A 13,658-nucleotide genomic window follows, 5' to 3' on the forward strand; every position below is an offset into this window, starting at 1 on the left:
ACCTTCCTGGGAAGGCAAGTTAAAGCTCTAAGAGATATCAGAAAGTGCTTGATTCTGGAGAGAGATATTCCTGTAGCCCTTAACAATCCCTCTTATTCCACCCTATTAATTTAATTTAATTTAATTTTTTCACCCTATTAATTTTAGTTAAGAGTTCCTAAGATCTCATTCTCCTCCAAGAATACAATACCAGACCTAGAATTTTTGCTATTGACTGCTCCCTTTTAAGCTCTGTACACATTACAAGATCACAAATCACAAGAGAATACTGCCTTCCTGCACAGGAAAATGATCACAGATTTTTTTTTCATCTCTTCTAAGTAGTGTGTGTTTTGATAGAATCTTGGTTTAATTCTGATTCTCATATCCTTTCCCAGTTTAGCTCAGTCTATAGCTTGGATTTTGCAAGTTGCCATGCATACCGCATGTTGGTTTTCATTCTGGTCATTCATAGTCCAACTCAGGATAGTCAGCCAAAACCACCACATTCTGCATTAGATCCTCTATGAAATTGATTTTATTTCTATTCTTACTTAGATATTGGGGAAAATGGAAACTAATTTTCTATGAACCTCTGGAACTAAGGAACTTTGAAAAAACTTTAGTGTGTCATAGATAATTAATTATGTGGTTTTAAATGTCAGTAGTTTATGAATCATTCTCCTGATAAATTAATCATCAATCTAATATTTTATTGAAATTTTTGAATATTGACTCACTTGTAAATGAGCTTGAAAGTTTCTCTACATAGAGATCTATTTTTAAAGCTTTAGTATAAATAGGCTAATACTTCCAAAATGACAAGTTATTACTAGAACTATCAATGAAATTTCATTTGATATAATTCAAAATATATCTATTAATACTTTGTAGAAAGTCACTATTAATTCATTCCTAACGAGTAAGTTTTTTTAAACGCCATATGCTTTTATCATCTCCCAGAAATTTATCAATTTCCTATATTCGTGGGAATTATGAACTCATTAATCGTGAGTTGTTAGAGAATGGAAATTCTGGATTATTAATTATTTTAGCTAACTGAGAGTTCCCATGTATGTTACCTAAGGATAACCAATATTTCAAAGTTTAAGATGAGTTGGCACTAACATACTTAGTGCTGATATCAGGTGCCCCAAACACACAGCACTACTTATTTCACATTCAGTTAACATATTTGAGCACTTGCTATCACTGGTGCACTAAGCTAGGGCCTAAAAATATAAACGTTTGCCCTTGGGAAGCTCCAAGTCTAGTGGGACTGAGAAATAATTACAAAATAAGTACTACAATCAAAGTAGAAGAGGAGAGTTCTGAGAACTCAAAAGAGTGACTAATCCCAGAATCAAATTTCCCCAGGGGTGCTATCCTCTTCTCACCGTCTACTGTCTCCATGGTGAGCTACTCCATTCCCACGGCTGCATATATCCCTCATGACTCACTTAGCTTTGTTTCTCCCTAAGTCCTGCCTTCCTATATTCTGGCACATAACTACTTACTTGGCACATTTATCTGCAAGTGCCACTGACACCCACAACTCAAAGTAGCCCGAAATAAATGAGTCATTTTCAGTCCCAAATCTTCAATTCTTACTATTGTTATCCATCTACTCACTTGGGTCAGAAATCCTGTAGTCATCCTTGATGACCCCTTCTCTCTACCCTCCCAGATCTAAAGGTCACCCCAAATTCTGCCTTAACTATTTCTGTTTTCTCTCCTCTACCTCCCCTTTAGTGCTGTGTTAACTCTACCTTCTCTATACTCTAGGTGAATGCCAGAGCTTGTTAAGCTGCTAACCTCCTACTCAATAATCTTGTCTCTTGCAGTAGGCAGCCACCAATGAAGAAAAGTGGAATCACTCTGAGTTCTCTGAGGATTTGAGATGGGGGAAATTTCACACAGGGAGCTGGTTACAGAGGTAATGGAAGGACTGAGAAGCCTATGGAGGCCAGGGGGACAGCTTGGAAATGAACAATGCTCAGTTTCACCTCCTAGCCTTGGGGCGCCTAGGAGGCAGGAAGGGAAGATGTGTTACCCAACATTCTCTCCTCAGCCTCTGGCATAATACAATTTTTTCAATCTAGTTAACAGTCATGAAATGTTGACAGAATGAATTAGTCATTCTAATAACCTAAGATCTTTTGACCTAGAAGTTTCTAGAAAATTTTCCCTGCTTCAGGCCCAACATTTCAATATATCTTACCATGGAAACAACTTTAATTATTTGCACTTCTGATTATTTAGGTTTTAGATTATAAGACATTTAAACTGTCACAGTATGAAACACAAATTTTATCATATTCTTTTCAAGAAATTGGATTCATTGTATAGAAAAAAGCGTTTTCCTATTTTTAAAGAAAATAAATCTTTACAGCTTCTAAAGTAGATATCAGATCACAAATGCTAAAATTTTTATATTGTATAGTCTCAGTTTTATATATTGAGACTCTCCTGAAGTTCATTGCATCAGAACACAAGTTTGTACTCCAGTTGTCATGTCAGTGTCATATGAGCCCATGCGATTTCCATAGATGACTCTCATTGGTATAAGCCCATAACTCTCAATGTTTTTGTTCATCCACAAGATTGATTCATTCCAGAATAGTTCAGAACAAAACACAGACTGACAAAAAGTCTGACTACACAGATGGATAAACCAAATGGGGCTATTTAGGATGAGACAAATGTAAAAGAAGATTATGTTCTCTGAGGCATAGTACAGGCTACAGTTAGTGAAAAAAATCAATAAAAATAAGAACATGGGCTTTGGCAAAATGAGAATGCATGTAGTTTAAAGATATTGTAACAAAACATGGCTAGGGAGTAAGCACAACAAATATATATTAATAGCATGATATTTGGTGATAGATAAAAGATTAAAAATTAACAAAATCTGGAGATGCAGTGATGCATTTCTGCTGCAGAATATACTTAATAGTGACACTGATACACAAAGCATTCATTTAAACAAGAGGTTGCATTAGAAACAGGTGTGGTGTGGTTCATTTTAATTACAACCTAAATTGGTGTATTCATCAGGCAATATTTCACTAAAGTTTGTTTTCATGAGATGCAAGTTGTGTGAGATTTATTTGTTTTGTTTTCCTATCCTTATAAGAAATACTGCCTATTGCCAGCATATACATTAGTTTCCAGGTTACTTTTCTTTTTTTTTTTTTTTTTTTTTTTTGCGGTACGCGGGCCTCTCACTGTCGTGGCCTCTCCCGTTGCGGAGCACAGGCTCCAGACGCGCAGGCTCAGCGGCCATGGCTCACGGGCCCAGCCGCTCCGTGGCATGTGGGATCCTCCCGGACCCGGGCACGAACCCGTGTCCCCTGCATCGGCAGGCGGACTCTCAACCACTGCGCCACCAGGGAAGCCCCAGGTTACTTTTCTTGATAATTGTCATTGTGTTTGACAGGGAATTTTCTCCATAGAAGTAAATATGTTTTCCTTCTCTCTCCTTGCTCTCTTGGTTAATAAACAAGATCAAATATATCTCCCTCCACTTTTTTCCAGTCATTTAACATCTCCGAGTCTCAGATTTTCATAATACCTCCCTTTTTGAAATTAGGGAGATGGGCCAGATGATTGAGGTTTTCTGGGTTTCTTAATATGTATAATTATTGCTTAATGAGATTCTGGTATGGACATCAATCAGCATAATTATTATGGGGTTTTTTTGGTCGAAGGAAATAAAGATGGAATCAAATTAGCACAAGGAAAGTGAAGTTTGTTGTAATAATACAAAGAGGGTTCATTAGAGGTTGAAGTATTAAACATGTCCAGACCTCAGGAGAACCAGAAATAGGAAGCAGAAAGTCTTTATGAACTTGGTCACTCATTCTCTAATGATGCTGTTTCTCCTATGGCTATTTTCTGCATCTTTCTCCATTTGTTTCTTCTTTTGCAAGCTGGCTTCCTCTTTTTATTCATAGTCTCTCCTCTCTTATAAATTCATAGTAGCAGTGCAGCACTAGTTCTATGTCATGACCTTTGCACTTGGTCCCACAGCTCCTGTATCAGATCCTTTATCCAATAGCAAATTTCAGGGAGAGGACTTTGGTCCATCTCATCTTTTTGAGCCAGGCACAGTTTTATCACCTGCCTATGGACCAGCTGGTCTTAACTTAGACATCTACTCTTCATTCCCAAGGTGTGAGGAGGGCAGAATCGTGTGATATAGAACGTGGTCATGCTCAATCAGCAGGGACTGTAGGCATGGCAATTTCCATCACAGAAGGTTCTGTAGAAGTGATGCACAGCTCTACTATATCAGCCTTTGGGGAAAGCAGCCTTAGCTTTGGAAAGAGTGGATCTCAGAGTTCAATGAACTGGCATAAATGTTTTATAAGGAACAGGGATTTGTGCTTGGGACTCCTTATGATGTATAATGTACAGTCAAATCAGTGAAAGATAAAATGCAAATGTGTGCAGGGGCCTTGGTTCTTTCATATATATATATATATATATATATATATATATATATATATATATATATATATATATATATATATATATATATATATATATATATATGAAAGTTCTCCCTTTTCTTGGGAACAGTTTGAAAAGGAGGGATTGCTCACATGATCCTTCTGAGCAGATGCAATGTTACTAGATGTTAAAGCAATATTTTGTCTCTTCACTATCAAGTTAGTTTGAGATGTGCACTGACTATGGAGGCAGCTAATAAGAGACTTCACTTTTCCAGCCCACTATGAAGTCTTCTTAGAGCTCATTCTGATAAAATGCATACCTAAACCATATAACTCTTTCTCCCTCCTCTGATGCTAGATAATTAATGGATTTTTATCAAATGATTTATTATGTTGAAGTGGCAAATTGTAAACCATCTAATGCTGGCATCCCTTACACAAAGTTTTGAGGAATATATAAAAGTTCAAGCAGACATGTTGTTGATGATAAAGGATTTGAAATATTTGACTGATACTAAAAAGGAAGATATTTTCATTTAAGGCAGGGTTTCATAACCTTGACATTACTGACATTTGGAGCCAGATAATTCTTTGTTGTAGGGGATGCACTGTTCAGTATATTAGGTTGGGGAGCATCCCTGGCCTTTACCCACAGATGCTAGTGTTACCAAGTCCAAGCTCTTACTGCTCACCACACGACAGGCCAACAAATTGAGAGGTGAGGTGTTGGGGCAAGGAGTAGCTACTTCGTTTAGAAAGACAGAAAACTGAGAAGATGGCGGACTAGTGTCTCAAAGAACCATCTTACTCGAGTTACAATCCAACTTTTTACGTCTATATGAACGGAAAAGTGTTAAACCTTTAAAGGTCAAACCTGGGAGGCAGAACATGAAGAAAGGGCTATTATGCATATTCCAGGCTATAGGAAACATTCTTTTACAAAGGTGCAGAGCTAGCATGCTAAGACAGGCAATAGAGCACAAAGGTTAAAACTAAAAGAATAGATCCAATATGGAATCAGGTTTGTTCTTCTCTGTGATGTTAGTTGCACACATGGTACTCCCAGTTGTAAGAACCAAAACTGTCTCCAGACACTGCTAAATGTCCTCTGGGAGACAAAAATCACCCAGATTTTAAAACTACTGATCTGAAAAGAATGTTACCTTTCTCTATCTGACTTATTTCACTAACCATAGTACCCTCCAGTTCCATCCATGTTACAAATGGCAAAATTCCATTCTTTTTATGGCTGAGTAATATTCCATTGCATATATATATATATATATACACACACACACACACACACACACACACACACACACACACACACACCCCACATCTTTATCCATTCATCTGTTGATGGACATTTAAGTTGATTCCATATCTTGGAATGCTAAGTGTATGCTATCACTTATATGTGTAATCTAAAAGGTAAAACAAATGAATGAATATAACAAAACAGAAACAGACTCACAGATATAAGGAATAAATTAGTGGTTACAAGCTGGGAGGGAGAAAGGGGGAGGGGAAAGTTAGGGGTATGGGATTAAGAGGTACAAAATACTATGTATAAAATAAGCTACAAGGATATACTGTACAACATAGGGAATATAGCCAATATTTTGTAATAACCTTAAATGGAGTATAATCTACAAAAAATTTGAATCACTATGTTGTACACCTGAAACTAATATAATATTGTATATCAACTATACTTCAATAAAAATAAGTGAATAAATAAATAAAAATAATGTTTCCTTTATTCTCCAAAGAATTGCTTTGATTTATTAGAAATATTTTTATTTTATTTAACATTTTTAGATTTAAAAAGTATGGGTTTTGGAGTTTAATTGTGCCCTACTAATTTGGTATCGTCTAACCTGCTTTTCCTCGATGAATCAAATTCTCTCATACCTGAGTTACCCTGACGAATTTCATTAGCAATCTCATACCAGTTAATCCCATTAATTTGCCTCAGTGTCGAGTCCCCTATGGCCCATAGTTTCTAAATATGTCACACTTTCTCTCAAGGAGTAGACTGCACACTTGAGAAAGCTGGTTGAACACTTAAAACACACCTTGAAGAAAAATGATTTCAGCATTCTTGGCCAAAGTATTAATACCTTTTATTTCTTTCCAAAAACTTTCCATCCTCCCTGGAGTGCTTGTACTTTAGACTAATGAAGGATTAATAAAAAACCTGTTGTAACAGAGAGCAAAATACAGTAATTTTAAGCCTTTCTTTTCCATCTAAGAATAGAATACACCAAAACGATACCGTAGGCTTTATCATATGCAGATGTGACTATTAATATTTAAGGTGCAGATAGAAAAAATAATTTATTTAAAATTCAGTAAGTAGTTTCCCAGAGATATAGATCATAAATTCTCTCAGGGAGAATTTGCCTATCTCACAAGGTTGTGAAAACCACAGAGCACAGAGCACTTTCTAGAAGGAAATTATTGTCATGCATGTGGTAAAATATACATAGTAAGGATATATTGCTCTGTTTCAGGTCTTTCCATATTTTGCATCATTATCATCACAATTATCATTAGCTTCAAAAAGTTTTTTTAAGGTTATCAAACTCGTGGGTCCATATAACCATTTATCATATAATCAGGTCCCAGATTAAGATAGCAATGAATAACAAGAAAAGTCCCGAAAGATACTTATTCCACATCACCCACTTCCCAATGTAAAATACTAGTATCCAGAAATTTCCACTGAATGACTTCTTATTGCAAACAGGGTAAGTTACTGCTTTAACTGAGAAATATGGTGTGATGTTTAGTCAATATTTACTGAAAATAGAGTGAGCTGTGTAGAGCAAAGATCTCACTACTTGTGTATAGTTCTCTCTTTACAGGAAACAAAATGGTTTCCAGAAAGGGAAGGGGAAAGTCTACACACACACACACACACACAATCTATGCAGAGATCATTCATGTTTACATTATTTTCTCCTCCCACTCTCCATTATTTACTTACCACAAACATATTTTAATTATAACATTAGTTGTTAGAGTATTATTTGTCATTATAATCATTTGTATTTTTTTATATCTTTATTGGAGTATAATTGCTTTACAATGGTGCGTTAGTTTCTGCTTTATAACAAAGTGAATCAGTTATACATATACATATGTTCCCATATTTCTTCGCTCTTGCGTCTCCCTCCCTCCCACCCTCCCTATCCCACCCCTCTAGGTGGTCACAAAGCACCGAGCTGATCTCCCTGTGCAATGCGGCTGCTTCCCACTAGCTATCTATTTTACGTTTGGTAGTGTATATATGTCCATGCCACTCTCTCACTTTGTCACAGCTTACCCTTCCCCCTCCCAATATCCTCAAGTTCATTCTCTAGTGGGTCTGTGTCTTTATTCCTTTCTTACCCCTAGGTTCTTCTTGACATTTTCTTTTCTTAAATTCCATATGTATGTGTTAGCATACGCTATTTGTCTTTCTCTTTCTGACTTACTTCACTCTGTATGACACAATCTAGGTCCATCCACCTCATCACAAATAGCTCAATTTCATTTCTTTTTATGGCTGAGTAATATTCCATTGTATATATGTGCCACATCTTCTTTATCCATTCATCCGATTATGGACACTTAGGTTGTTTCCATCTCCTGGCTATTGTAGATAGAGCTGCAATGAACATTTTGGTACATGACTCTTTTTTTTTTTTTTTTTTTTTTTGCGGTATGCGGGCCTCTCACTGCTGTGGCCTCTCCCGCTGCGGAGCACAGGCTCTGCACGTGCAGGCTCAGCAGCCATGGCTCACAGGCCCAGCGACTCCGCGGCATGTGGGATCCTCCCGGACCGGGGCACGAACCCGTGTCCCCTGCATCAGCAGGCGGACTCCCAACCACTGCGCCACCAGGGAAGCCCCATGACTCTTTTTGAATTATGGGTTTCTCAGGGTATATGCCCAGTAGTGGGATTGCTGGGTCATATGGTAGTTCTATTTGTAATTTTTTAAGGAACCTCCATACTGTTCTCCATAGTGGCTGTACCAATTCACATTCCCACCAGCAGTGCAAGAGTGTTCCCTTTTCTCCACACCCTCTCCAGCATTTATTGTTTCTAGATTTTTTGAAGATGGGCATTCTGACTAGTGTGAGATGATATCTCATTGTAGTTTTGATTTGCATTTCTCTAATGATTAATGATGTTGAGCATTCTTTCATGTGTTTGTTGGCAAACTGTATATCTTCTTTGGAGAAATGTCTATTTAGGTCTTCTGCGCATTTTTGGATTGGGTTTTTTGTTTTATTGTTATTAAGCTGCATGAGCTGCTGGTCGGAAAAGATACTTGATACAATTTCAATTTTCTTAAATTTACCAAGGCTTGATTTGTGACCCAAGATATGATCTATTCTGGAGAATGTTCCATGAGCACTTGAGAAAAATATGTATTCTGTTGTTTTTGGATGGAATGTCCTATAAATTTCAATTAAGTCCATCTTGTTTAATGTATCATTTAAAGCTTGTGTTTCCTTATTTATTTTCATTTTGGATGATCCGTCCATTGGTGAAAGTGGGGTGTTAAAGTCCCCTACTATGATTGTGTTACTGCCAATTTCCCCTTTTATGGCTGTTAGTATTTGCCTTATGTATTGAGGTGCTCCTATGTTGGGTGCATAAATATTTACAATTGTTACATCTTCTTCTTGGATCGATCCCTTGATCATTATGTAGTGTCCTTCTTTGTCTCTTCTAATAGTGTTTATTTTATAGTCTATTTTGTCTGATATGAGAATTGTTACTCCAGCTTTCTTTTGGTTTCCAGTTGCATGGAATATCTTTTTCCATCGCCTCACTTTCAGTCTGTATGTGTCTCTAGGTCTGAAGTGGGTCTCTTGTAGACAGCATATACATGGGTCTTGTTTTTGTATCCATTCAGCCAGTCTGTGTCTTTTGGTGGGAGCATTTAATCCATTTACATTTAAGGTAATTATCGATATGTATGTTCCTATTCCCATTTTCTTAATTGTTTTGGGTTTGTTATTAGTTTCTTGCCTAGAGAAGATCCTTTAGCATGTGTTGTAAAGCTGGTTTGGTGGTGCTGAACTCTCTCAGCTTTTGCTTTTCTCTAAAGGTTTTAATTTCTCCATCAAATCTGAATGAGATCCTTGCTGGGTAATCTTGGTTGTAGGTTTTTGTCCTTCATCACTTTAAATATATCCTGCCAGTCCCTTCTGGCTTGCAGAGTTTCTGCTGAAAGATCAGCTGTTAACTTTGTGTGTTACTTGTTGTTTTTCCCTTGCTGCTTTTAATATGTTTTCTTTGTATTTAATTTTTGACACTTTGATTAATATGTGTCTTGGCATGTTTCTCCTTGGATTTATTCTGTATGGGACTCTCTGTGCTTCCTGGACTTGATTAACTATTTCCTTTCCCATATTAGGGAAGTCTTCAACTATAATCTCTTCAAATATTTTCTCAGTCCCTTTCTCTTTCTCTTCTTCTGGAACCCCTATAATTTGAATGTTGGTGCGTTTAATGTTGTCCCAGAGGTCTCTGAGACTGTCCTCAGTTCTTTTCATTCTTTTTTCTTTATTCCGCTCTGCAGTAGTTATTTCCACTACTTTATCTTCCAGGTCACTTATCCGTTCTTCTGCCTCAGTTATTCTGGTATTGATCCCTTCTAGAGTATTTTTAATTTCGGTTATTGTGTTGTTCATCGTTGCTTGTTTCATCTTTAGTTCTTCTAGGTCCTTGTTAAATGTTTCTTGCATTTTCTATATTCTGTTTCCAAGATTTTGGATCATCTTTACTATCATTATTCTGAATTCTTTTTCAAGTAGACTGCCTATTTCCTCTTCATTTGTTAGGTCGTGTGAGTTTTTATCTTGCTCCTTCATCTGCTGTGTGTTTTTCTGTCTTCTCATTTTGCTTATCTTACTGTGTTTGGGGGTCTCCTTTTTGCAGGCTGCAGGTTCGTAGTTCCCGTTGTTTTTGGTGTCTGTCCCCAGTGGCTAAAGTTGGTTCAGTGGGTTGTGTAGGCTTCCTCATGGAGGGGACTAGTGCCTGTGTTCTGGTGGATGAGGCTGGATCTTGTCTTTCTGGTGGGCAGGTCCACGTCTGGTGGTGTGTTTTGGGGTGTCTGTGGACTTATTATGATTTTAGGCCGCCTGTCTGCTAATGGGTGGGGTTGTGTTCCTGTGTTGCTAGTTGTTTGGCATAGGGTGTCCAGCACTGTAGCTTGCTGGTCGTTGAGTGAAGCTGGGTGTTGGTGTTGAGATTGAGATCTCTAGGAATTTTTCGCCGTTTGATATTACGTGGAGCTGGGAGGTCCCTTGTGGACCAGTGTCCTGAAGCTGGCTCTCCCACCTCAGAGGCACAGCAGTGGCTCCTGGCTTCAGCACCAAGAGCCTTTCAGCCACACGGCTCAGAATAAAAGGGAGAAAAAGTAGAAGGAAAGAAAGAAAGAGGATAAATGAAAAAAAATAAAGTAAGGTAAAATAAAATAAAGTTATTAAAATAAAAATAATTATTAAAAATGTTTTTAAAAAGTAAAAAAACAAACAAACAAAAAAACGGACGGATAGAACCCTAGGACAAATGGTGGAAGCAAACCTATACAGACAAAATCTCACACAGAAGCATACACATACACACTCAAAAAGAGGAAACGGGGGAAAAAATCATAAATCTTGCTCTCAAAGTCCACCTGCTCAATTTGGGATGATTCATTGCCTATTCAGGTATTCCACAGATGCAGGGTACATCAAGTTGATTGTGGAGATTTAATCCACTGCTCCTGAGGCTGCTGGGAGAGATTTCCCTTTTTCTTCTTTGTTCGCACAGCTCCCAGGGTTCAGCTTTGGATTTAGCCCCGCCTCTGCGTTTAGGTCGCCGGAAGGCGTCTGTTCTTCGCTCAGACAGGACAGGCTTAAAGGAGTCGCTGATGCGCGGGCTCTGGCTCACTCAGGCCGGGGGTGGGGGGAGGGAGGGGCATGGCGTGCGGGGCGGGCCTGCGGCGGCAGAGGCCTCTGTGACGTCGCAGCAGTCTGAGGCGCGCCGTGCGTTCTCCCGGGAAAGTTGTCCCTGGATCCCGGGACCCTGGCAGTGGCGGGCTGCACAGTCTCCCCGGAAAGGAGGTGTGGAGAGTGACCTGTGCTCGCACACAGGCTTCTTGGTGGCGGCAGCAGCAGCCTTAGCGTCTCATGCCCGTCCCTGGGTTGCGCTCTTTTAGGCGCGGCTCGCGCCCGTCTCTGGAGCTCCTTTAAGCGGCGCTCTTAATCCCCTCTCCTCGCGCACCAGGAAACAAAGAGGGAAGAGAAAGTCTCTTGCCTCTTCGGCAGCTCCAGACTTTTCCCCGGACTCCCTCCCGGCTAGCCGTGGCGCACTAGCTCCCTTCAGGCTGTGTTCACGCCGCCAACCCCAGTCCTCTCCCTGCGCTCCGTCCGAAACCGAAACCGGAGCCTCAGCTTCCAGCCCCGCCCGCCCCGGCAGGTGAGCAGCGAAGCCTCTCGGGCTGGTGAGTGCCGGTCGGCACCGGACCTCTGTGCGGGAATCTCTCCGCTTTGCCCTCCACACCCCTGTTGCTGTGCTCTCCTCCGTGGCCTCGAAGCTCCCCGCCTCAGCCACCCGCAGTCTCCGCCCGCGAAGGGGCTTCTAGTGTTTGGAAACCTTTCCTCCTTCACGGCTTCTTCCCACTGGTGCAGGTCCCGTCCCTATTCTCTTGTCTCTGTTTATTCTTTTTTCTTTTGCCCCACCTAGGTACGTGGGGGGATTTCTTGCCTTTTGGGCGGTCTGAGGTCTTCTGCCAGCGTTCAGTAGGTGTTCTGTAGGAGTTGTTCCACGTGTAGATGTATTTCTGATGTATCTTGTGGAGGAAGGTGATCTCCGCGTCCTACTCTTCCGCCATCTTCCTCCAAGACTCTCATTTGTATTTTATAATAAGTTTTTACTCATCACACATTAAAACTTTCTTTGTTGAGGAGAATGTGGAGTAAGGATTTTGCCTCATGGTCTCATTGTGAGGAAATCCTCTGTAGCGCTCACGAGAGTTGGAGGCTAATGTGTATTCAGCGTGAGTAGTGAAACATGTAACCCATTGCTGATTGTGCTGAGCTAGTCATTCATTTTCTTACATTGTCTGAATTACAAACAAGACCCCAACAACAAGACTTACAAGACAGACAGTTGCTTACTTTCATGGTTACCAGGGTCCTTCTTCCTGCAGGTTCTTTTATAAACATCTCTTTAAAAGTGGACATGCTTATGAAAATGAATACGTACACTCCAAATAATTTGGAAGTATGATATTAATCTTTAAATAGCAACAATTTTTGAAGATAATATATTTGTTTAGCATGTTAGTTTCTAAAGTACTTGCACCATGATTCTCCCAAGTAATGCTTTCAATAAGCTAGTAAAATGCTATTTTTATTTTAGAAATGAGACATCTGACATATAAGGGGTTAAGTTAGTTGCTCATGGTTACATAGCTCTACATGTGGTAGATTTTGGAATGGAGGTGGTTTAGAATGTAAGGCCCAGAATCTGTTCAATTCATTGTCCTCCAAAAAGGTATTGATGTAAAGAGCTTGAAGAGGATGCAAATGCAGATGTTAGCAGTTGAGAAGAGAATTGTGTATAACCCTGTGGGTTCTCTTTTCCTGTTAAATGAAGGTAAGGTGGAAGAAGGTTTCAGACCTATAAAAAGGATATTGTATGATTAGTAGCGAAGAGCAAATGTCCTTGTCATTGAACAAGAAAGAATGGCTTTGAATTATTGCAAGATTATTTCTGAGTAAACAGTGTAAGCATTCTTGAATATAGTGGTTAAAGGACATTGGAACTCATTATCCAGAACAAATATTGTCTTATCATTTAAGATATTTCAGAAATTCATAAATATCCAAATAGGTATCTAGATGAAGTGCAATTTGCCCAGATGTAAGACGTGATCGGAGCCAATGCTTCCCAAACAGTGGTATATATAACAATGGCAGTACACAGAGTTGTGAAGGAATTATGACATGTTTTCTTAATTGTTGCTAAAGCATCCAGCTAAAGCTGTTGACAGATAAATATCCTATAAAAGAAAAAGTGAACCTTCTGTTTTTATAATATTGGGACCGCATCTTAAGTCTTTATGATTTTACTGCTACCTCTTATTCTTTTAATGGACAATTACACTTTGTATTAATAGAGTTCTTTAAAAACATACAATTAAAGCTCTAAGATAATCTTCACCATTC

At 39.0% G+C, this 13,658-nt stretch overlaps 1 protein-coding gene across 1 annotated transcript in view; it reads left to right on the forward strand.

The window, feature by feature from the left end:
- The window catches only part of GABRB1 (gamma-aminobutyric acid type A receptor subunit beta1), a gene marked incomplete at its 5' end in the record, with an annotated part of 390,560 nt that overhangs the window by 117,179 nt on the left and 259,723 nt on the right, over positions 1 to 13,658 (forward strand). The window lies entirely within an intron of this gene.

Source organism: Leucopleurus acutus (assembly GCF_964270905.1).
Source record: "Leucopleurus acutus genome assembly, chromosome: 4".
In the NCBI taxonomy this organism is placed as follows: domain Eukaryota; kingdom Metazoa; phylum Chordata; class Mammalia; order Artiodactyla; family Delphinidae; genus Leucopleurus; species Leucopleurus acutus.